The 16,568-nt window shown below is 52.8% G+C and overlaps 47 non-coding genes across 47 annotated transcripts; all 47 read right to left on the bottom strand.

Annotated features, from left to right (window-relative positions):
- Positions 1-157: 157 nt before the first annotated feature.
- LOC126731500 (5S ribosomal RNA) lies at positions 158-276 on the bottom strand. The gene has a single exon (XR_007658745.1). It is a non-coding gene; the product is annotated as a 5S ribosomal RNA (ribosomal RNA).
- A 234-nt stretch (positions 277-510) lies between these two features.
- Positions 511-629, bottom strand: LOC126731783 (5S ribosomal RNA). The gene has a single exon (XR_007659023.1). It is a non-coding gene; the product is annotated as a 5S ribosomal RNA (ribosomal RNA).
- A 235-nt stretch (positions 630-864) lies between these two features.
- Positions 865-983, bottom strand: LOC126731818 (5S ribosomal RNA). Its single transcript, XR_007659056.1, has one exon. It is a non-coding gene; the product is annotated as a 5S ribosomal RNA (ribosomal RNA).
- A 234-nt stretch (positions 984-1,217) lies between these two features.
- On the bottom strand, positions 1,218-1,336 carry LOC126731418 (5S ribosomal RNA). The gene has a single exon (XR_007658665.1). It is a non-coding gene; the product is annotated as a 5S ribosomal RNA (ribosomal RNA).
- Positions 1,337-1,569: 233 nt separating this feature from the next.
- Positions 1,570-1,688, bottom strand: LOC126730348 (5S ribosomal RNA). The gene has a single exon (XR_007657627.1). It is a non-coding gene; the product is annotated as a 5S ribosomal RNA (ribosomal RNA).
- A 235-nt stretch (positions 1,689-1,923) lies between these two features.
- On the bottom strand, positions 1,924-2,042 carry LOC126731762 (5S ribosomal RNA). Its single transcript, XR_007659003.1, has one exon. It is a non-coding gene; the product is annotated as a 5S ribosomal RNA (ribosomal RNA).
- Positions 2,043-2,276: 234 nt separating this feature from the next.
- On the bottom strand, positions 2,277-2,395 carry LOC126730550 (5S ribosomal RNA). Its single transcript, XR_007657821.1, has one exon. It is a non-coding gene; the product is annotated as a 5S ribosomal RNA (ribosomal RNA).
- A 233-nt stretch (positions 2,396-2,628) lies between these two features.
- LOC126731566 (5S ribosomal RNA) lies at positions 2,629-2,747 on the bottom strand. Its single transcript, XR_007658811.1, has one exon. It is a non-coding gene; the product is annotated as a 5S ribosomal RNA (ribosomal RNA).
- A 233-nt stretch (positions 2,748-2,980) lies between these two features.
- Positions 2,981-3,099, bottom strand: LOC126730349 (5S ribosomal RNA). The gene has a single exon (XR_007657628.1). It is a non-coding gene; the product is annotated as a 5S ribosomal RNA (ribosomal RNA).
- A 234-nt stretch (positions 3,100-3,333) lies between these two features.
- On the bottom strand, positions 3,334-3,452 carry LOC126730605 (5S ribosomal RNA). The gene has a single exon (XR_007657872.1). It is a non-coding gene; the product is annotated as a 5S ribosomal RNA (ribosomal RNA).
- A 236-nt stretch (positions 3,453-3,688) lies between these two features.
- LOC126730579 (5S ribosomal RNA) lies at positions 3,689-3,807 on the bottom strand. Its single transcript, XR_007657848.1, has one exon. It is a non-coding gene; the product is annotated as a 5S ribosomal RNA (ribosomal RNA).
- Positions 3,808-4,040: 233 nt separating this feature from the next.
- On the bottom strand, positions 4,041-4,159 carry LOC126730350 (5S ribosomal RNA). The gene has a single exon (XR_007657629.1). It is a non-coding gene; the product is annotated as a 5S ribosomal RNA (ribosomal RNA).
- A 233-nt stretch (positions 4,160-4,392) lies between these two features.
- On the bottom strand, positions 4,393-4,511 carry LOC126731501 (5S ribosomal RNA). The gene has a single exon (XR_007658746.1). It is a non-coding gene; the product is annotated as a 5S ribosomal RNA (ribosomal RNA).
- A 235-nt stretch (positions 4,512-4,746) lies between these two features.
- Positions 4,747-4,865, bottom strand: LOC126731523 (5S ribosomal RNA). The gene has a single exon (XR_007658768.1). It is a non-coding gene; the product is annotated as a 5S ribosomal RNA (ribosomal RNA).
- Positions 4,866-5,100: 235 nt separating this feature from the next.
- LOC126731560 (5S ribosomal RNA) lies at positions 5,101-5,219 on the bottom strand. Its single transcript, XR_007658805.1, has one exon. It is a non-coding gene; the product is annotated as a 5S ribosomal RNA (ribosomal RNA).
- A 234-nt stretch (positions 5,220-5,453) lies between these two features.
- LOC126730792 (5S ribosomal RNA) lies at positions 5,454-5,572 on the bottom strand. The gene has a single exon (XR_007658056.1). It is a non-coding gene; the product is annotated as a 5S ribosomal RNA (ribosomal RNA).
- Positions 5,573-5,805: 233 nt separating this feature from the next.
- LOC126730580 (5S ribosomal RNA) lies at positions 5,806-5,924 on the bottom strand. The gene has a single exon (XR_007657849.1). It is a non-coding gene; the product is annotated as a 5S ribosomal RNA (ribosomal RNA).
- A 234-nt stretch (positions 5,925-6,158) lies between these two features.
- LOC126729270 (5S ribosomal RNA) lies at positions 6,159-6,277 on the bottom strand. The gene has a single exon (XR_007656598.1). It is a non-coding gene; the product is annotated as a 5S ribosomal RNA (ribosomal RNA).
- Positions 6,278-6,512: 235 nt separating this feature from the next.
- On the bottom strand, positions 6,513-6,631 carry LOC126730351 (5S ribosomal RNA). The gene has a single exon (XR_007657630.1). It is a non-coding gene; the product is annotated as a 5S ribosomal RNA (ribosomal RNA).
- A 233-nt stretch (positions 6,632-6,864) lies between these two features.
- Positions 6,865-6,983, bottom strand: LOC126730728 (5S ribosomal RNA). The gene has a single exon (XR_007657991.1). It is a non-coding gene; the product is annotated as a 5S ribosomal RNA (ribosomal RNA).
- Positions 6,984-7,217: 234 nt separating this feature from the next.
- LOC126731572 (5S ribosomal RNA) lies at positions 7,218-7,336 on the bottom strand. The gene has a single exon (XR_007658817.1). It is a non-coding gene; the product is annotated as a 5S ribosomal RNA (ribosomal RNA).
- Positions 7,337-7,569: 233 nt separating this feature from the next.
- LOC126730352 (5S ribosomal RNA) lies at positions 7,570-7,688 on the bottom strand. The gene has a single exon (XR_007657631.1). It is a non-coding gene; the product is annotated as a 5S ribosomal RNA (ribosomal RNA).
- Positions 7,689-7,921: 233 nt separating this feature from the next.
- LOC126730783 (5S ribosomal RNA) lies at positions 7,922-8,040 on the bottom strand. The gene has a single exon (XR_007658046.1). It is a non-coding gene; the product is annotated as a 5S ribosomal RNA (ribosomal RNA).
- Positions 8,041-8,274: 234 nt separating this feature from the next.
- On the bottom strand, positions 8,275-8,393 carry LOC126730722 (5S ribosomal RNA). Its single transcript, XR_007657985.1, has one exon. It is a non-coding gene; the product is annotated as a 5S ribosomal RNA (ribosomal RNA).
- Positions 8,394-8,628: 235 nt separating this feature from the next.
- Positions 8,629-8,747, bottom strand: LOC126730354 (5S ribosomal RNA). The gene has a single exon (XR_007657633.1). It is a non-coding gene; the product is annotated as a 5S ribosomal RNA (ribosomal RNA).
- A 233-nt stretch (positions 8,748-8,980) lies between these two features.
- On the bottom strand, positions 8,981-9,099 carry LOC126730729 (5S ribosomal RNA). The gene has a single exon (XR_007657992.1). It is a non-coding gene; the product is annotated as a 5S ribosomal RNA (ribosomal RNA).
- A 234-nt stretch (positions 9,100-9,333) lies between these two features.
- LOC126731574 (5S ribosomal RNA) lies at positions 9,334-9,452 on the bottom strand. The gene has a single exon (XR_007658818.1). It is a non-coding gene; the product is annotated as a 5S ribosomal RNA (ribosomal RNA).
- A 233-nt stretch (positions 9,453-9,685) lies between these two features.
- On the bottom strand, positions 9,686-9,804 carry LOC126730355 (5S ribosomal RNA). Its single transcript, XR_007657634.1, has one exon. It is a non-coding gene; the product is annotated as a 5S ribosomal RNA (ribosomal RNA).
- A 233-nt stretch (positions 9,805-10,037) lies between these two features.
- Positions 10,038-10,156, bottom strand: LOC126730784 (5S ribosomal RNA). Its single transcript, XR_007658047.1, has one exon. It is a non-coding gene; the product is annotated as a 5S ribosomal RNA (ribosomal RNA).
- Positions 10,157-10,388: 232 nt separating this feature from the next.
- On the bottom strand, positions 10,389-10,507 carry LOC126731575 (5S ribosomal RNA). Its single transcript, XR_007658819.1, has one exon. It is a non-coding gene; the product is annotated as a 5S ribosomal RNA (ribosomal RNA).
- Positions 10,508-10,740: 233 nt separating this feature from the next.
- On the bottom strand, positions 10,741-10,859 carry LOC126731253 (5S ribosomal RNA). The gene has a single exon (XR_007658505.1). It is a non-coding gene; the product is annotated as a 5S ribosomal RNA (ribosomal RNA).
- A 234-nt stretch (positions 10,860-11,093) lies between these two features.
- Positions 11,094-11,212, bottom strand: LOC126731556 (5S ribosomal RNA). Its single transcript, XR_007658801.1, has one exon. It is a non-coding gene; the product is annotated as a 5S ribosomal RNA (ribosomal RNA).
- Positions 11,213-11,446: 234 nt separating this feature from the next.
- LOC126730356 (5S ribosomal RNA) lies at positions 11,447-11,565 on the bottom strand. Its single transcript, XR_007657635.1, has one exon. It is a non-coding gene; the product is annotated as a 5S ribosomal RNA (ribosomal RNA).
- A 233-nt stretch (positions 11,566-11,798) lies between these two features.
- On the bottom strand, positions 11,799-11,917 carry LOC126731552 (5S ribosomal RNA). Its single transcript, XR_007658797.1, has one exon. It is a non-coding gene; the product is annotated as a 5S ribosomal RNA (ribosomal RNA).
- A 233-nt stretch (positions 11,918-12,150) lies between these two features.
- Positions 12,151-12,269, bottom strand: LOC126731687 (5S ribosomal RNA). Its single transcript, XR_007658929.1, has one exon. It is a non-coding gene; the product is annotated as a 5S ribosomal RNA (ribosomal RNA).
- A 234-nt stretch (positions 12,270-12,503) lies between these two features.
- Positions 12,504-12,622, bottom strand: LOC126730717 (5S ribosomal RNA). The gene has a single exon (XR_007657979.1). It is a non-coding gene; the product is annotated as a 5S ribosomal RNA (ribosomal RNA).
- Positions 12,623-12,856: 234 nt separating this feature from the next.
- On the bottom strand, positions 12,857-12,975 carry LOC126730606 (5S ribosomal RNA). The gene has a single exon (XR_007657873.1). It is a non-coding gene; the product is annotated as a 5S ribosomal RNA (ribosomal RNA).
- A 234-nt stretch (positions 12,976-13,209) lies between these two features.
- Positions 13,210-13,328, bottom strand: LOC126730763 (5S ribosomal RNA). The gene has a single exon (XR_007658026.1). It is a non-coding gene; the product is annotated as a 5S ribosomal RNA (ribosomal RNA).
- A 234-nt stretch (positions 13,329-13,562) lies between these two features.
- LOC126730357 (5S ribosomal RNA) lies at positions 13,563-13,681 on the bottom strand. The gene has a single exon (XR_007657636.1). It is a non-coding gene; the product is annotated as a 5S ribosomal RNA (ribosomal RNA).
- A 235-nt stretch (positions 13,682-13,916) lies between these two features.
- On the bottom strand, positions 13,917-14,035 carry LOC126730718 (5S ribosomal RNA). Its single transcript, XR_007657980.1, has one exon. It is a non-coding gene; the product is annotated as a 5S ribosomal RNA (ribosomal RNA).
- A 234-nt stretch (positions 14,036-14,269) lies between these two features.
- Positions 14,270-14,388, bottom strand: LOC126730607 (5S ribosomal RNA). Its single transcript, XR_007657874.1, has one exon. It is a non-coding gene; the product is annotated as a 5S ribosomal RNA (ribosomal RNA).
- A 234-nt stretch (positions 14,389-14,622) lies between these two features.
- On the bottom strand, positions 14,623-14,741 carry LOC126730358 (5S ribosomal RNA). The gene has a single exon (XR_007657637.1). It is a non-coding gene; the product is annotated as a 5S ribosomal RNA (ribosomal RNA).
- A 233-nt stretch (positions 14,742-14,974) lies between these two features.
- Positions 14,975-15,093, bottom strand: LOC126730359 (5S ribosomal RNA). Its single transcript, XR_007657638.1, has one exon. It is a non-coding gene; the product is annotated as a 5S ribosomal RNA (ribosomal RNA).
- Positions 15,094-15,326: 233 nt separating this feature from the next.
- LOC126730730 (5S ribosomal RNA) lies at positions 15,327-15,445 on the bottom strand. The gene has a single exon (XR_007657993.1). It is a non-coding gene; the product is annotated as a 5S ribosomal RNA (ribosomal RNA).
- A 234-nt stretch (positions 15,446-15,679) lies between these two features.
- On the bottom strand, positions 15,680-15,798 carry LOC126731577 (5S ribosomal RNA). Its single transcript, XR_007658821.1, has one exon. It is a non-coding gene; the product is annotated as a 5S ribosomal RNA (ribosomal RNA).
- A 233-nt stretch (positions 15,799-16,031) lies between these two features.
- Positions 16,032-16,150, bottom strand: LOC126731611 (5S ribosomal RNA). Its single transcript, XR_007658855.1, has one exon. It is a non-coding gene; the product is annotated as a 5S ribosomal RNA (ribosomal RNA).
- A 233-nt stretch (positions 16,151-16,383) lies between these two features.
- On the bottom strand, positions 16,384-16,502 carry LOC126730785 (5S ribosomal RNA). Its single transcript, XR_007658048.1, has one exon. It is a non-coding gene; the product is annotated as a 5S ribosomal RNA (ribosomal RNA).
- Between the last annotated feature and the right edge of the window lie 66 nt (positions 16,503-16,568).

Consider the following 16,568-nt stretch of genomic DNA (forward strand, 5'->3'; position numbering starts at 1 on the left):
GAGGGCATTTCTAGATCGCCGCCACCAAATTAGCACCCAAAACGAGCTCAGCGGCTCGTATTTTTGGCCTGGGGCAGACTAAGCCTACGAAGCGAGCGTGCTGAACCGCCGTAAACGGTAAGCCCGGCGAGAAAAAAAAAATTCGAAGAAAAAGAGAGGGGTGCAACACGAGGATTTCCCAGGAGGTCACCCATCCTAGTACTACTCTCGCCCAAACACGCTTCACTGCGGAGTTCTGATGGGATCCGGTGCATTAGTGTTGGTATTATCGCACCCATCAGCATAAGCGCGTTAAATCCTTATAAAGGATCCGAATGCAGCGATGCACTCTAACACCAGGGAGCTGCAGCCCGAGGGTATTTCCAGATCGCTGCCACCAAATTAGCACCCAAAACGAGATCAGCGGCTCGTATTTTTGGCCTGGGGCAGACTAAGCCTACGAAGCGAGCGTGCTGGACCGCCGTAAACGGTAAGCCCGGCGACAAAAAAAAAAATCCGAAGAAAAAGAGAGGGGTGCAACACGCGGACTTCCCAGGAGGTCACCCATCCTAGTACTACTCTCGCCCAAACACGCTTAACTGCGGAGTTCTGATGGGATCCGCTGCGTTAGTGTTGGTATGATCCCACCCATCAGCATAAGCGCGTTAAATCCTTATAAAGGATCCGAATGCAGCGATGCACTCTAACACCAGGGAGCTGCAGCCCGAGGGCATTTCCAGATCGCCGCCACCAAATTAGCACCCAAAACGAGATCAGCGGCTCGTATTTTTGGCCTGGGGCAGACTAAGCCTACGAAGCGAGCGTGCTGGACCGCCGTAAACGGTAAGCCCGGCGACAAAAAAAAAAAATCCGAAGAAAAAGAGAGGGGAGCAACACGAGGACTTCCCAGGAGGTCACCCATCCTAGTACTACTCTCTCCCAAACACGCTTAACTGCAGAGTTCTGATGGGATCCGGTGCATTAGTGTTGGTATGATCGCACCCATCAGCATAAGCGCGTTAAATCCTTATAAAGGATCCGAATGCAGCGATGCACTCTAACACCAGGGAGCTGCAGCCCGAGGGCATTTCCAGATCGCCGCCACCAAATTAGCACCCAAAACGAGATCAGCGGCTCGTATTTTTGGCCTGGGGCAGACTAAGCCTACGAAGCGAGCGTGTTGGACCGCCGTAAACGGTAAGCCCGGCGACAAAAAAAAAAATCCGAAGAAAAAGAGAGGGGTGCAACACGAGGACTTCCCAGGAGGTCACCCATCCCAGTACTACTCTCGCCCAAACCCGCTTAACTGCGGAGTTCTGATGGGATCCGGTGCATTAGTGTTGGTATGATCGCACCCATCAGCATAAGCGCGTTAATTCCTTATAAAGGATCCGAATGCAGCGATGCACTCAAACACCAGGGAGCTGCAGCCCGAGGGCATTTCCAGATCGCCGCCACCAAATTAGCACCCAAAACGAGATCAGCGGCTCGTATTTTTGGCCTGGGGCAGACTAAGCCTACGAAGCGAGCGTGCTGGACCGCCGTAAACGGTAAGCCCGGCGACAAAAAAAAAATCCGAAGAAAAAGAGAGGGGTGCAACACGAGGACTTCCCAGGAGGTCACCCATCCTAGTACTACTCTCGCCCAAACACGCTTAACTGCGGAGTTCTGATGGGATCCGGTGCATTAGTGTTGGTATGATCGCACCCATCAGCATAAGCGCGTTAAGTCCTTATAAAGGATCCGAATGCAGCGATGCACTCTAACACCAGGGAGCTGCAGCCCGAGGGCATTTCCAGATCGCCGCCACCAAATTAGCACCCAAAACGAGATCAGCGGCTCTTATTTTTGGCCTGGGGCAGACTAAGCCTACGAAGCGAGCGTGCAGGACCGCCGTAAACGGTAAGCCCGGCGACAAAAAAAAAAAATCCGAAGAAAAAGAGAGGGGTGCAACACGAGGACTTCCCAGGAGGTCACCCATCCTAGTACTACTCTCTCCCAAACACGCTTAACTGCAGAGTTCTGATGGGATCCGGTGCATTAGTGTTGGTATGATCGCACCCATCAGCATAAGCGCGTTAAGTCCTTATAAAGGATCCGAATGCAGCGATGCACTCTAACACCAGGGAGCTGCAGCCCGAGGGCATTTCCAGATCGCCGCCACCAAATTAGCACCCAAAACGAGATCAGCGGCTCGTATTTTTGGCCTGGGGCAGACTAAGCCTACGAAGCGAGCGTGTTGGACCGCCGTAAACGGTAAGCCCGGCGACAAAAAAAAAAATCCGAAGAAAAAGAGAGGGGTGCAACACGAGGACTTCCCAGGAGGTCACCCATCCCAGTACTACTCTCGCCCAAACACGCTTAACTGCGGAGTTCTGATGGGATCCGGTGCATTAGTGTTGGTATGATCGCACCCATCAGCATAAGCGCGTTAAATCCTTATAAAGGATCCGAATGCAGCGATGCACTCTAACACCAGGGAGCTGCAGCCCGATGGCATTTCCAGATCGCCGCCACCAAATTAGCACCCAAAACGAGATCAGCGGCTCGTATTTTTGGCCTGGGGCAGACTAAGCCTACGAAGCGAGCGTGCTGGACCGCCGTAAACGATAAGCCCGGCGACAAAAAAAAAATCCGAAGAAAAAGAGAGGGTTGCAACACGAGGATTTCCCAGGAGGTCACCCATCCTAGTACTACTCTCGCCCAAACACGCTTAACTGCGGAGTTCTGATGGGATCCGGTGCATTAGTGTTGGTATTATCGCACCCATCAGCATAAGCGCGTTAAATCCTTATAAAGGATCCGAATGCAGCGATGCACTCAAACACCAGGGAGCTGCAGCCCGAGGGCATTTCCAGATCGCCGCCACCAAATTAGCACCCAAAACGAGATCAGCGGCTCGTATTTTTGGCCTGGGGCAGACTAAGCCTACGAAGCGAGCGTGCTGGACCGCCGTAAACGGTAAGCCCGGCGACAAAAAAAAAATCCGAAGAAAAAGAGAGGGGTGCAACACGAGGACTTCCCAGGAGGTCACCCATCCTAGTACTACTCTCGCCCAAACACGCTTAACTGCGGAGTTCTGATGGGATCCGGTGCATTAGTGTTGGTATGATCGCACCCATCAGCATAAGCGCGTTAAGTCCTTATAAAGGATCCGAATGCAGCGATGCACTCTAACACCAGGGAGCTGCAGCCCGAGGGCATTTCCAGATCGCCGCCACCAAATTAGCACCCAAAACGAGATCAGCGGCTCTTATTTTTGGCCTGGGGCAGACTAAGCCTACGAAGCGAGCGTGCAGGACCGCCGTAAACGGTAAGCCCGGCGACAAAAAAAAAAATCCGAAGAAAAAGAGAGGGGTGCAACACGAGGTCCTCCCAGGAGGTCACCCATCCTAGTACTACTCTCGCCCAAACACGCTTAACTGCGGAGTTCTGATGGGATCCGGTGCATTAGTGTTGGTATGATCGCACCCATCAGCATAAGCGCGTTAAATCCTTATAAAGGATCCGAATGCAGCGATGCACTCTAACACCAGGGAGCTGCAGCCCGAGGGCATTTCCAGATCGCCGCCACCAAATTAGCACCCAAAACGAGATCAGCGGCTCGTATTTTTGGCCTGGGGCAGACTAAGCCTACGAAGCGAGCGTGCTGGACCGCCGTAAACGGTAAGCCCGGCGACAAAAAAAAAAAAATCCGAAGAAAAAGTGAGGGGTGCAACACGAGGACTTCCCAGGAGGTCACCCATCCTAGTACTACTCTCGCCCAAACACGCTTAGCTGCGGAGTTCTGATGGGATCCGGTGCATTAGTGTTGGTATGATCGCACCCATCAGCATAAGCGCGTTAACTCCTTATAAAGGATCCGAATGCAGCGATGCACTCTAACACCAGGGAGCTGCAGCCCGAGGGCATTTCCAGATCGCCGCCACCAAATTAGCACCCAAAACGAGATCAGCGGCTCGTATTTTTGGCCTGGGGCAGACTAAGCCTACGAAGCGAGCGTGCTGGACCGCCGTAAACGGTAAGCCCGGCGACAAAAAAAAAATCCGAAGAAAAAGAGAGGGGTGCAACACGAGGACTTCCCAGGAGGTCACCCATCCTAGTACTACTCTCGCCCAAACACGCTTAACTGCGGAGTTCTGATGGGATCCGGTGCATTAGTGTTGGTATGATCGCACCCATCGGCATAAGCGCGTTAAATCCTTATAAAGGATCCGAATGCAGCGATGCACTCTAACACCAGGGAGCTGCAGCCCGAGGGCATTTCTAGATCGCCGCCACCAAATTAGCACCCAAAACGAGATCAGCGGCTCGTATTTTTGGCCTGGGGCAGACTAAGCCTACGAAGCGAGCGTGCTGAACCGCCGTAAACGGTAAGCCCGGCGAGAAAAAAAAAATTCGAAGAAAAAGAGAGGGGTGCAACACGAGGATTTCCCAGGAGGTCACCCATCCTAGTACTACTCTCGCCCAAACACGCTTCACTGCGGAGTTCTGATGGGATCCGGTGCATTAGTGTTGGTATTATCGCACCCATCAGCATAAGCGCGTTAAATCCTTATAAAGGATCCGAATGCAGCGATGCACTCTAACACCAGGGAGCTGCAGCCCGAGGGCATTTCCAGATCGCTGCCACCAAATTAGCACCCAAAACGAGATCAGCGGCTCGTATTTTTGGCCTGGGGCAGACTAAGCCTACGAAGCGAGCGTGCTGGACCGCCGTAAACGGTAAGCCCGGCGACAAAAAAAAAAAATCCGAAGAAAAAGAGAGGGGTGCAACACGCGGACTTCCCAGGAGGTCACCCATCCTAGTACTACTCTCGCCCAAACACGCTTCACTGCGGAGTTCTGATGGGATCCGGTGCATTAGTGTTGGTATTATCGCACCCATCAGCATAAGCGCGTTAAATCCTTATAAAGGATCCGAATGCAGCGATGCACTCTAACACCAGGGAGCTGCAGCCCGAGGGCATTTCCAGATCGCCGCCACCAAATTAGCACCCAAAACGAGATCAGCGGCTCGTATTTTTGGCCTGGGGCAGACTAAGCCTACGAAGCGAGCGTGCTGGACCGCCGTAAACGGTAAGCCCGGCGACAAAAAAAAAAAATCCGAAGAAAAAGTGAGGGGTGCAACACGAGGACTTCCCAGGAGGTCACCCATCCTGTTACTACTCTCGCCCAAACACGCTTAACTGCGGAGTTCTGATGGGATCCGGTGCATTAGTGTTGGTATGATCGCACCCATCAGCATAAGCGCGTTAAATCCTTATAAAGGATCCGAATGCAGCGATGCACTCTAACACCAGGGAGCTGCAGCCCGAGGGCATTTCCAGATCGCCGCCACCAAATTAGCACCCAAAACGAGATCAGCGGCTCTTATTTTTGGCCTGGGGCAGACTAAGCCTACGAAGCGAGCGTGCAGGACCGCCGTAAACGGTAAGCCCGGCGACAAAAAAAAAAATCCGAAGAAAAAGAGAGGGGTGCAACACGAGGTCTTCCCAGGAGGTCACCCATCCTAGTACTACTCTCGCCCAAACACGCTTAACTGCGGAGTTCTGATGGGATCCGGTGCATTAGTGTTGGTTTGATCGCACCCATCAGCATAAGCGCGTTAAATCCTTATAAAGGATCCGAATGCAGCGATGCACTCTAACACCAGGGAGCTGCAGCCCGAGGGCATTTCCAGATCGCCGCCACCAAATTAGCACCCAAAACGAGATCAGCGGCTCGTATTTTTGGCCTGGGGCAGACTAAGCCTACGAAGCGAGCGTGCTGGACCGCCGTAAACGGTAAGCCCGGCGACAAAAAAAAAATCCGAAGAAAAAGAGAGGGGTGCAACACGAGGACTTCCCAGGAGGTCACCCATCCTAGTACTACTCTCGCCCAAACACGCTTAGCTGCGGAGTTCTGATGGGATCCGGTGCATTAGTGTTGGTATGATCGCACCCATCAGCATAAGCGCGTTAAATCCTTATAAAGGATCCGAATGCAGCGATGCACTCTAACACCAGGGAGCTGCAGCCCGAGGGCATTTCCAGATCGCCGCCACCAAATTAGCACCCAAAACGAGATCAGCGGCTCTTATTTTTGGCCTGGGGCAGACTAAGCCTACGAAGCGAGCGTGCTGGATCGCCGTAAACGGTAAGCCCGGCGACAAAAAAAAAAATCCGAAGAAAAAGAGAGGGGTGCAACACGAGGTCTTCCCAGGAGGTCACCCATCCTAGTACTACTCTCGCCCAAACACGCTTAACTGCGGAGTTCTGATGGGATCCGGTGCATTAGTGTTGGTATGATCGCACCCATCAGCATAAGCGCGTTAAATCCTTATAAAGGATCCGAATGCGGCGATGCACTCTAACACCAGGGAGCTGCAGCCCGAGGGCATTTCCAGATCGCCGCCACCAAATTAGCACCCAAAACGAGATCAGCGGCTCGTATTTTTGGCCTGGGGCAGACTAAGCCTACGAAGCGAGCGTGCTGGACCGCCGTAAACGGTAAGCCCGGCGACAAAAAAAAAAAATCCGAAGAAAAAGAGAGGGGTGCAACACGAGGACTTCCCAGGAGGTCACCCATCCTAGTACTACTCTCGCCCAAACACGCTTAACTGCGGAGTTCTGATGGGATCCGGTGCATTAGTGTTGGTATGATCGCACCCATCAGCATAAGCGCGTTAAATCCTTATAAAGGATCCGAATGCAGCGATGCACTCTAACACCAGGGAGCTGCAGCCCGAGGGCATTTCCAGATCGCCTTCACCAAATTAGCACCCAAAACGAGATCAGCGGCTCGTATTTTTGGCCTGGGGCAGACTAAGCCTACGAAGCGAGCGTGCTGGACCGCCGTAAACGGTAAGCCCGGCGACAAAAAAAAAATCCGAAGAAAAAGAGAGGGGTGCAACACGAGGACTTCCCAGGAGGTCACCCATCCTAGTACTACTCTCGCCCAAACACGCTTAACTGCGGAGTTCTGATGGGATCCAGTGCATTAGTGTTGGTATGATCGCACCCATCAGCATTAGCGCGTTAAGTCCTTATAAAGGATCCGAATGCAGCGATGCACTCGAACTCCAGGGAGCTGCAGCCCGAGGGCATTTCCAGATCGCCGCCACCAAATTAGCACCCAAAACGAGATCAGCGGCTCGTATTTTTGGCCTGGGGCGGACTAAGCCTACGAAGCGAGCGTGCTGGACCGCCGTAAACGGTAAGCCCGGCGACAAAAAAAAAAATCCGAAGAAAAAGAGAGGGGTGCAACACGAGGACTTCCCAGGAGGTCACACATCCTAGTACTACTCTCGCCCAAACACGCTTAACTGCGGAGTTCTGATGGGATCCGGTGCATTAGTGTTGGTATGATCGCACCCATCAGCATAAGCGCGTTAAGTCCTTATAAAGGATCCGAATGCAGCGATGCACTCTAACACCAGGGAGCTGCAGCCCGAGGGAATTTCCAGATCGCCGCCACCAAATTAGCACCCAAAACGAGATCAGCGGCTCGTATTTTTGGCCTGGGGCAGACTAAGCCTACGAAGCGAGCGTGCTGGACCGCCGTAAACGTTAAGCCTGGCGACAAAAAAAAAATCCGAAGAAAAAGAGAGGGGTGCAACACGAGGACTTCCCAGGAGGTCACCCATCCTAGTACTACTCTCGCCCAAACACGCTTAACTGCGGAGTTCTGATGGGATCCGGTGCATTAGTGTTGGTATGATCGCACCCTTCAGCATAAGCGCGTTAAATCCTTATAAAGGATCCGAATGCAGCGATGCACTCTAACACTAGGGAACTGCAGCCCGAGGGCATTTCCAGATCGTCGCCACCAAATTAGCACCCAAAACGAGATCAGCGGCTCGTATTCTTGGCCTGGGGCAGACTAAGCCAACGAAGCGAGCGTGCTGGACCGCCGTAAACGGTAAGCCCGGCGACAAAAAAAAAAATCCGAAGAAAAGAGAGGGGTGCAACACGAGGACTTCCCAGGAGGTCACCCATCCTAGTACTACTCTCGCCCAAACACGCTTGACTGCGGAGTTCTGATGGGATCCGGTGCATTAGTGTTGGTATGATCGCACCCATCAGCATAAGCGCGTTAAATCCTTATAAAGGATCCGAATGCAGCGATGCACTCTAACACCAGGGAGCTGCAGCCCGAGGGCATTTCCAGATCGCCGCCACCAAATTAGCACCCAAAACGAGATCAGCGGCTCGTATTTTTCGCCTGGGGCAGACTAAGCCTACGAAGCGAGCGTGCTGGATCGCCGTAAACGGTAAGCCCGGCGACAAAAAAAAAAATCCGAAGAAAAAGAGAGGGGTGCAACACGAGGTCTTCCCAGGAGGTCACCCATCCTAGTACTACTCTCGCCCAAACACGCTTAACTGCGGAGTTCTGATGGGATCCGGTGCATTAGTGTTGGTATTATCGCACCCATCAGCATAAGCGCGTTAAATCCTTATAAAGGATCCGAATGCAGCGATGCACTCTAACACCAGGGAGCTGCAGCCCGAGGGCATTTCCAGATCGCCGCCACCAAATTAGCACCCAAAACGAGATCAGCGGCTCGTATTTTTGGCCTGGGGCAGACTAAGCCTACGAAGCGAGCGTGCTGGACCGCCGTAAACGGTAAGCCCGGCGACAAAAAAAAAAAATCCGAAGAAAAAGAGAGGGGTGCAACACGAGGACTTCCCAGGAGGTCACCCATCCTAGTACTACTCTCGCCCAAACACGCTTAACTGCGGAGTTCTGATGGGATCCGGTGCATTAGTGTTGGTATGATCGCACCCATCAGCATAAGCGCGTTAAATCCTTATAAAGGATCCGAATGCAGCGATGCACTCTAACACCAGGGAGCTGCAGCCCGAGGGCATTTCCAGATCGCCTTCACCAAATTAGCACCCAAAACGAGATCAGCGGCTCGTATTTTTGGCCTGGGGCAGACTAAGCCTACGAAGCGAGCGTGCTGGACCGCCGTAAACGGTAAGCCCGGCGACAAAAAAAAAATCCGAAGAAAAAGAGAGGGGTGCAACACGAGGACTTCCCAGGAGGTCACCCATCCTAGTACTACTCTCGCCCAAACACGCTTAACTGCGGAGTTCTGATGGGATCCAGTGCATTAGTGTTGGTATGATCGCACCCATCAGCATTAGCGCGTTAAGTCCTTATAAAGGATCCGAATGCAGCGATGCACTCGAACTCCAGGGAGCTGCAGCCCGAGGGCATTTCCAGATCGCCGCCACCAAATTAGCACCCAAAACGAGATCAGCGGCTCGTATTTTTGGCCTGGGGCGGACTAAGCCTACGAAGCGAGCGTGCTGGACCGCCGTAAACGGTAAGCCCGGCGACAAAAAAAAAAATCCGAAGAAAAAGAGAGGGGTGCAACACGAGGACTTCCCAGGAGGTCACACATCCTAGTACTACTCTCGCCCAAACACGCTTAACTGCGGAGTTCTGATGGGATCCGGTGCATTAGTGTTGGTATGATCGCACCCATCAGCATAAGCGCGTTAAGTCCTTATAAAGGATCCGAATGCAGCGATGCACTCTAACACCAGGGAGCTGCAGCCCGAGGGAATTTCCAGATCGCCGCCACCAAATTAGCACCCAAAACGAGATCAGCGGCTCGTATTTTTGGCCTGGGGCAGACTAAGCCTACGAAGCGAGCGTGCTGGACCGCCGTAAACGTTAAGCCCGGCGACAAAAAAAAAATCCGAAGAAAAAGAGAGGGGTGCAACACGAGGACTTCCCAGGAGGTCACCCATCCTAGTACTACTCTCGCCCAAACACGCTTAACTGCGGAGTTCTGATGGGATCCGGTGCATTAGTGTTGGTATGATCGCACCCTTCAGCATAAGCGCGTTAAATCCTTATAAAGGATCCGAATGCAGCGATGCACTCTAACACTAGGGAACTGCAGCCCGAGGGCATTTCCAGATCGCCGCCACCAAATTAGCACCCAAAACGAGATCAGCGGCTCGTATTCTTGGCCTGGGGCAGACTAAGCCAACGAAGCGAGCGTGCTGGACCGCCGTAAACGGTAAGCCCGGCGACAAAAAAAAAAATCCGAAGAAAAGAGAGGGGTGCAACACGAGGACTTCCCAGGAGGTCACCCATCCTAGTACTACTCTCGCCCAAACACGCTTGACTGCGGAGTTCTGATGGGATCCGGTGCATTAGTGTTGGTATGATCGCACCCATCAGCATAAGCGCGTTAAATCCTTATAAAGGATCCGAATGCAGCGATGCACTCTAACACCAGGGAGCTGCAGCCCGAGGGCATTTCCAGATCGTCGCCACCAAATTAGCACCCAAAACGAGATCAGCGGCTCGTATTTTTGGCCTGGGGCAGACTAAGTACGAAGCGAGCGTGCTGGACCGCCGTAAACGGTAAGCCCGGCGACAAAAAAAAAAATCCGAAGAAAAAGAGAGGGGTGCAACACGAGGACTTCCCAGGAGGTCACACATCCTAGTACTACTCTCGCCCAAACACGCTTAACTGCGGAGTTCTGATGGGATCCGGTGCATTAGTGTTGGTATGATCGCACCCATCAGCATAAGCGCGTTAAGTCCTTATAAAGGATCCGAATGCAGCGATGCACTCTAACACTAGGGAACTGCAGCCCGAGGGCATTTCCAGATCGCCGCCACCAAATTAGCACCAAAAACGAGATCAGCGGCTCGTATTCTTGGCCTGGGGCAGACTAAGCCAACGAAGCAAGCGTGCTGGACCGCCGTAAACGGTAAGCCCGGCGACAAAAAAAAAAATCCGAAGAAAAGAGAGGGGTGCAACACGAGGACTTCCCAGGAGGTCACCCATCCTAGTACTACTCTCGCCCAGACACGCTTGACTGCGGAGTTCTGATGGGATCCGGTGCATTAGTGTTGGTATGATCGCACCCATCAGCATAAGCGCGTTAAATCCTTATAAAGGATCCGAATGCAGCGATGCACTCTAACACCAGGGAGCTGCAGCCCGAGGGCATTTCCAGATCGCCGCCACCAAATTAGCACCCAAAACGAGATCAGCGGCTCGTATTTTTCGCCTGGGGCAGACTAAGCCTACGAAGCGAGCGTGCTGGACCGCCGTAAACGGTAAGCCCGGCGACAAAAAAAAAAATCCGAAGAAAAAGAGAGGGGTGCAACACGAGGACTTCCCAGGAGGTCACCCATCCTAGTACTACTCTCGCCCAAACACGCTTAACTGCGGAGTTCTGATGGGATCCGGTGCATTAGTGTTGTTATGATCGCACCCATCAGCATAAGCGCGTTAAATCCTTATAAAGGATCCGAATGCAGCGATGCACTCTAACACCAGGGAGCTGCAGCCCGAGGGCATTTCCAGATCGCCGCCACCAAATTAGCACCCAAAACGAGATCAGCGGCTCGTATTTTTGGCCTGGGGCAGACTAAGCCTACGAAGCGAGCGTGCTGGACCGCCGTAAACGGTAAGCCCGGCGACAAAAAAAAAAATCCGAAGAAAAAGAGAGGGGTGCAACACGAGGACTTCCCAGGAGGTCACCCATCCTAGTACTACTCTCGCCCAAACACGCTTAACTGCGGAGTTCTGATGGGATCCGGTGCATTAGTGTTGGTATGATCGCACCCATCAGCATAAGCGCGTTAAATCCTTATAAAGGATCCGAATGCAGCGGTGCACTCTAACAACAGGGAGCTGCAGCCCGAGGGCATTTCCAGATCGCCGCCACCAAATTAGCACCCAAAACGAGATCAGCGGCTCGTATTTTTGGCCTGGGGCAGACTAAGCCTACGAAGCGAGCGTGCTGGACCGCCGTAAACGGTAAGCCCGGCGACAAAAAAAAAATCCGAAGAAAAAGAGAGGGGTGCAACACGAGGACTTCCCAGGAGGTCACCCATCCTAGTACTACTCTCGCCCAAACACGGTTAACTGCGGAGTTCTGATGGGATCCAGTGCATTAGTGTTGGTATGATCGCACCCATCAGCATAAGCGCGTTAAGTCCTTATAAAGGATCCGAATGCAGCGATGCACTCTAACACTAGGGAGCTGCAGCCCGAGGGCATTTCCAGATCGCCGCCATCAAATTAGCACCCAAAACGAGATCAGCGGCTCGTATTTTTGGCCTGGGGCAGACTAAGCTTACGAAGCGAGCGTGCTGGACCGCCGTAAACGGTAAGCCCGGCGACAAAAAAAAAATCCGAAGAAAAAGAGAGGGGTGCAACACGAGGACTTCCCAGGAGGTCACCCATCCTAGTACTACTCTCGCCTAAACACGCTTAACTGCGGAGTTCTGATGGGATCCGGTGCATTAGTGTTTGTATAATCGCACCCATCAGCATATGCGCGTTAAATCCTTATAAAGGATCCGAATGCAGCGATGCACTCGTACTCCAGGGAGCTGCAGCCCGAGGGCATTTCCAGATCGCCGCCACCAAATTAGCACCCAAAACGAGATCAGCGGCTCGTATTTTTGGCCTGGGGCAGACTAAGCCTACGAAGCGAGCGTGCTGGACCGCCGTAAACGGTAAGCCCGGCGACAAAAAAAAAAATCCGAAGAAAAAGAGAGGGGTGCAACACGAGGACTTCCCAGGAGGTCACCCATCCTAGTACTGCTCTCGCCCAAACACGCTTAACTGCGGAGTTCTGATGGGATCCGGTGCATTAGTGTTGGTATGATCGCACCCATCAGCATAAGCGCGTTAAGTCCTTATAAAGGATCCGAATGCAGCGATGCACTCTAACACCAGGGAGCTGCAGCCCGAGGGAATTTCCAGATCGCCGCCACCAAATTAGCACCCAAAACGAAATCAGCGGCTCGTATTTTTGGCCTGGGGCAGACTAATCCTACGAAGCGAGCGTGCTGGACCACCGTAAACGGTAAGCCCGGCGACAAAAAAAAAAATCCGAAGAAAAAGAGAGGGGTGCAACACGAGGACTTCCCAGGAGGTCACCCATCCTAGTACTACTCTCGCCCAAACACGCTTAACTCCGGAGTTCTGATGGGATCCGGTGCATTAGTGTTGGTATGATCGCACCCATCAGCATAAGCGCGTTAAATCCTTATAAAGGATCCGAATGCAGCGATGCACTCTAACACCAGGGAGCTGCAGCCCGAGGGCATTTCCAGATCGCCGCCACCAAATTAGCACCCAAAACGAGATCAGCGGCTCGTATTTTTGGCCTGGGGCAGACTAAGCCTACGAAGCGAGCGTGCTGGACCGCCGGAAACGGTGAGCCCGGCGACAAAAAAAAAAATCCGAAGAAAAAGAGAGGGGTGCAACACGAGGACTTCCCTGGAGGTCACCCATCCTAGTACTACTCTCGCCCAAACACGCTTAACTGCGGAGTTCTGATGGGATCCGGTGCATTAGTGTTGGTATGATCGCACCCATCAGCATAAGCGCGTTAAGTCCTTATAAAGGATCCGAATGCAGCGATGCACTCTAACACCAGGGAGCTGCAGCCCGAGGACATTTCCAGATCGCCGCCACCAAATTAGCACCCAAAACGAGATCAGCGGCTCGTATTTTTGTCCTGGGGCAGACTAAGCCTACGAAGCGAGCGTGCTGGACCGCCGTAAACGGTAAGCCCGGCGACAAAAAAAAAAATCCGAAGAAAAAGAGAGGGGTGCAACACGAGGACTTCCCAGGAGGTCACCCATCCTAGTACTACTCTCGCCCAAACACGCTTAACTGCGGAGTTCTGATGGGATCCGGTGCATTAGTGTTGGTATGATCGCACCCATCAGCATAAGCGCGTTAAATCCTTACAAAATATCCGAATGCAGCGATGCACTCTAACACCAGGGAGCTGCAGCCCGAGGGCATTTCCAGATCGCCGCCACCAAATTAGCACCCAAAACGAGATCAGCGGCTCGTATTTTTGGCCTGGGGCAGACTAAGCCTACGAAGCGAGCGTGCTGGACCGCCGTAAACGGTAAGCCCGGCGACAAAAAAAAAAAATCCGAAGAAAAAGAGAGGGGTGCAACACGAGGACTTCCCAGGAGGTCACCCATCCTAGTACTGCTCTCGCCCAAACACGCTTAACTGCGGAGTTCTGATGGGATCCGGTGCATTAGTGTTGGTATGATCGCACCCATCAACATAAGCGCGTTAAGTCCTTATAAAGGATCCGAATGCAGCGATGCACTCTAACACCAGGGAGCTGCAGCCCGAGGGAATTTCCAGATCGCCGCCACCAAATTAGCACCCAAAACGAAATCAGCGGCTCGTATTTTTGGCCTGGGGCAGACTAAGCCTACGAAGCGAGCGTGCTGGACCGCCGTAAACGGTAAGCCCGGCGACAAAAAAAAAAATCCGAAGAAAAAGAGAGGGGTGCAACACGAGGACTTCCCAGGAGGTCACCCATCCTAGTACTACTCTCGCCCAAACACGCTTAACTCCGGAGTTCTGATGGGATCCGGTGCATTAGTGTTGGTATGATCGCACCCATCAGCATAAGCGCGTTAAATCCTTATAAAGGATCCGAATGCAGCGATGCACTCTAACACCAGGGAGCTGCAGCCCGAGGGCATTTCCAGATCGCCGCCACCAAATTAGCACCCAAAACGAGATCAGCGGCTCGTATTTTTGGCCTGGGGCATACTAAGCCTACGAAGCGAGCGTGCTGGACCGCCGGAAACGGTAAGCCCGGCGACAAAAAAAAAAATCCGAAGAAAAAGAGAGGGGTGCAACACGAGGACTTCCCAGGAGGTCACCCATCCTAGTACTACTCTCGCCCAAACACGCTTAACTGCGGAGTTCTGATGGGATCCGGTGCATTAGTGTTGGTATGATCGCACCCATCAGCATAAGCGCGTTAAGTCCTTATAAAGGAACCGAATGCAGCGATGCACTCTAACACCAGGGAGCTGCAGCCCGAGGACATTTCCAGATCGCCGCCACCAAATTAGCACCCAAAACGAGATCAGCGGCTCGTATTTTTGGCCTGGGGCAGACTAAGCCTACGAAGCGAGCGTGCTGGACCGCCGTAAACGTTAAGCCCGGCGACAAAAAAAAAATCCGAAGAAAAAGAGAGGGGTGCAACACGAGGACTTCCCAGGAGGTCACCCATCCTAGTACTACTCTCGCCCAAACACGCTTAACTGCGGAGTTCTGATGGGATCCGGTGCATTAGTGTTGGTATGATCGCACCCATCAGCATAAGCGCGTTAAATCCTTATAAAGGATCCGAATGCAGCGATGCACTCTAACACCAGGGAGCTGCAGCCCGAGGGCATTTCCAGATCGCCTTCACCAAATTAGCACCCAAAACGAGATCAGCGGCTCGTATTTTTGGCCTGGGGCAGACTAAGCCTACGAAGCGAGCGTGCTGGACCGCCGTAAACGGTAAGCCCGGCGACAAAAAAAAAATCCGAAGAAAAAGAGAGGGGTGCAACACGAGGACTTCCCAGGAGGTCACCCATCCTAGTACTACTCTCGCCCAAACACGCTTAACTGCGGAGTTCTGATGGGATCCAGTGCATTAGTGTTGGTATGATCGCACCCATCAGCATTAGCGCGTTAAGTCCTTATAAAGGATCCGAATGCAGCGATGCACTCGAACTCCAGGGAGCTGCAGCCCGAGGGCATTTCCAGATCGCCGCCACCAAATTAGCACCCAAAACGAGATCAGCGGCTCGTATTTTTGGCCTGGGGCGGACTAAGCCTACGAAGCGAGCGTGCTGGACCGCCGTAAACGGTAAGCCCGGCGACAAAAAAAAAAATCCGAAGAAAAAGAGAGGGGTGCAACACGAGGACTTCCCAGGAGGTCACACATCCTAGTACTACTCTCGCCCAAACACGCTTAACTGCGGAGTTCTGATGGGATCCGGTGCATTAGTGTTGGTATGATCGCACCCATCAGCATAAGCGCGTTAAGTCCTTATAAAGGATCCGAATGCAGCGATGCACTCTAACACCAGGGAGCTGCAGCCCGAGGGAATTTCCAGATCGCCGCCACCAAATTAGCACCCAAAACGAGATCAGCGGCTCGTATTTTTGGCCTGGGGCAGACTAAGCCTACGAAGCGAGCGTGCTGGACCGCCGTAAACGTTAAGCCCGGCGACAAAAAAAAAATCCGAAGAAAAAGAGAGTTGTGCAACACGAGGACTTCCCAGGAGGTCACCCATCCTAGTACTACTCTCGCCCAAACACGCTTAACTGCGGAGTTCTGATGGGATCCGGTGCATTAGTGTTGGTATGATCGCACCCTTCAGCATAAGCGCGTTAAATCCTTATAAAGGATCCGAATGCAGCGATGCACTCTAACACTAGGGAACTGCAGCCCGAGGGCATTTCCAGATCGCCGCCACCAAATTAGCACCCAAAACGAGATCAGCGGCTCGTATTCTTGGCCTGGGGCAGACTAAGCCAACGAAGCGAGCGTGCTGGACCGCCGTAAACGGTAAGCCCGGCGACAAAAAAAAAAATCCGAAGAAAAGAGAGGGGTGCAACACGAGGACTTCCCAGGAGGTCACCCATCCTAGTACTACTCTCGCCCAAACACGCTTGACTGCGGAGTTCTGATGGGATCCGGTGCATTAGTGTTGGTATGATCGCACCCATCAGCATAAGCGCGTTAAATCCTTATAAAGGATCCGAATGCAGCGATGCACTCTAACACCAGGGA

Source organism: Quercus robur, chromosome 5, assembly GCF_932294415.1.
Source record: "Quercus robur chromosome 5, dhQueRobu3.1, whole genome shotgun sequence".
NCBI classification, from domain to species: domain Eukaryota; kingdom Viridiplantae; phylum Streptophyta; class Magnoliopsida; order Fagales; family Fagaceae; genus Quercus; species Quercus robur.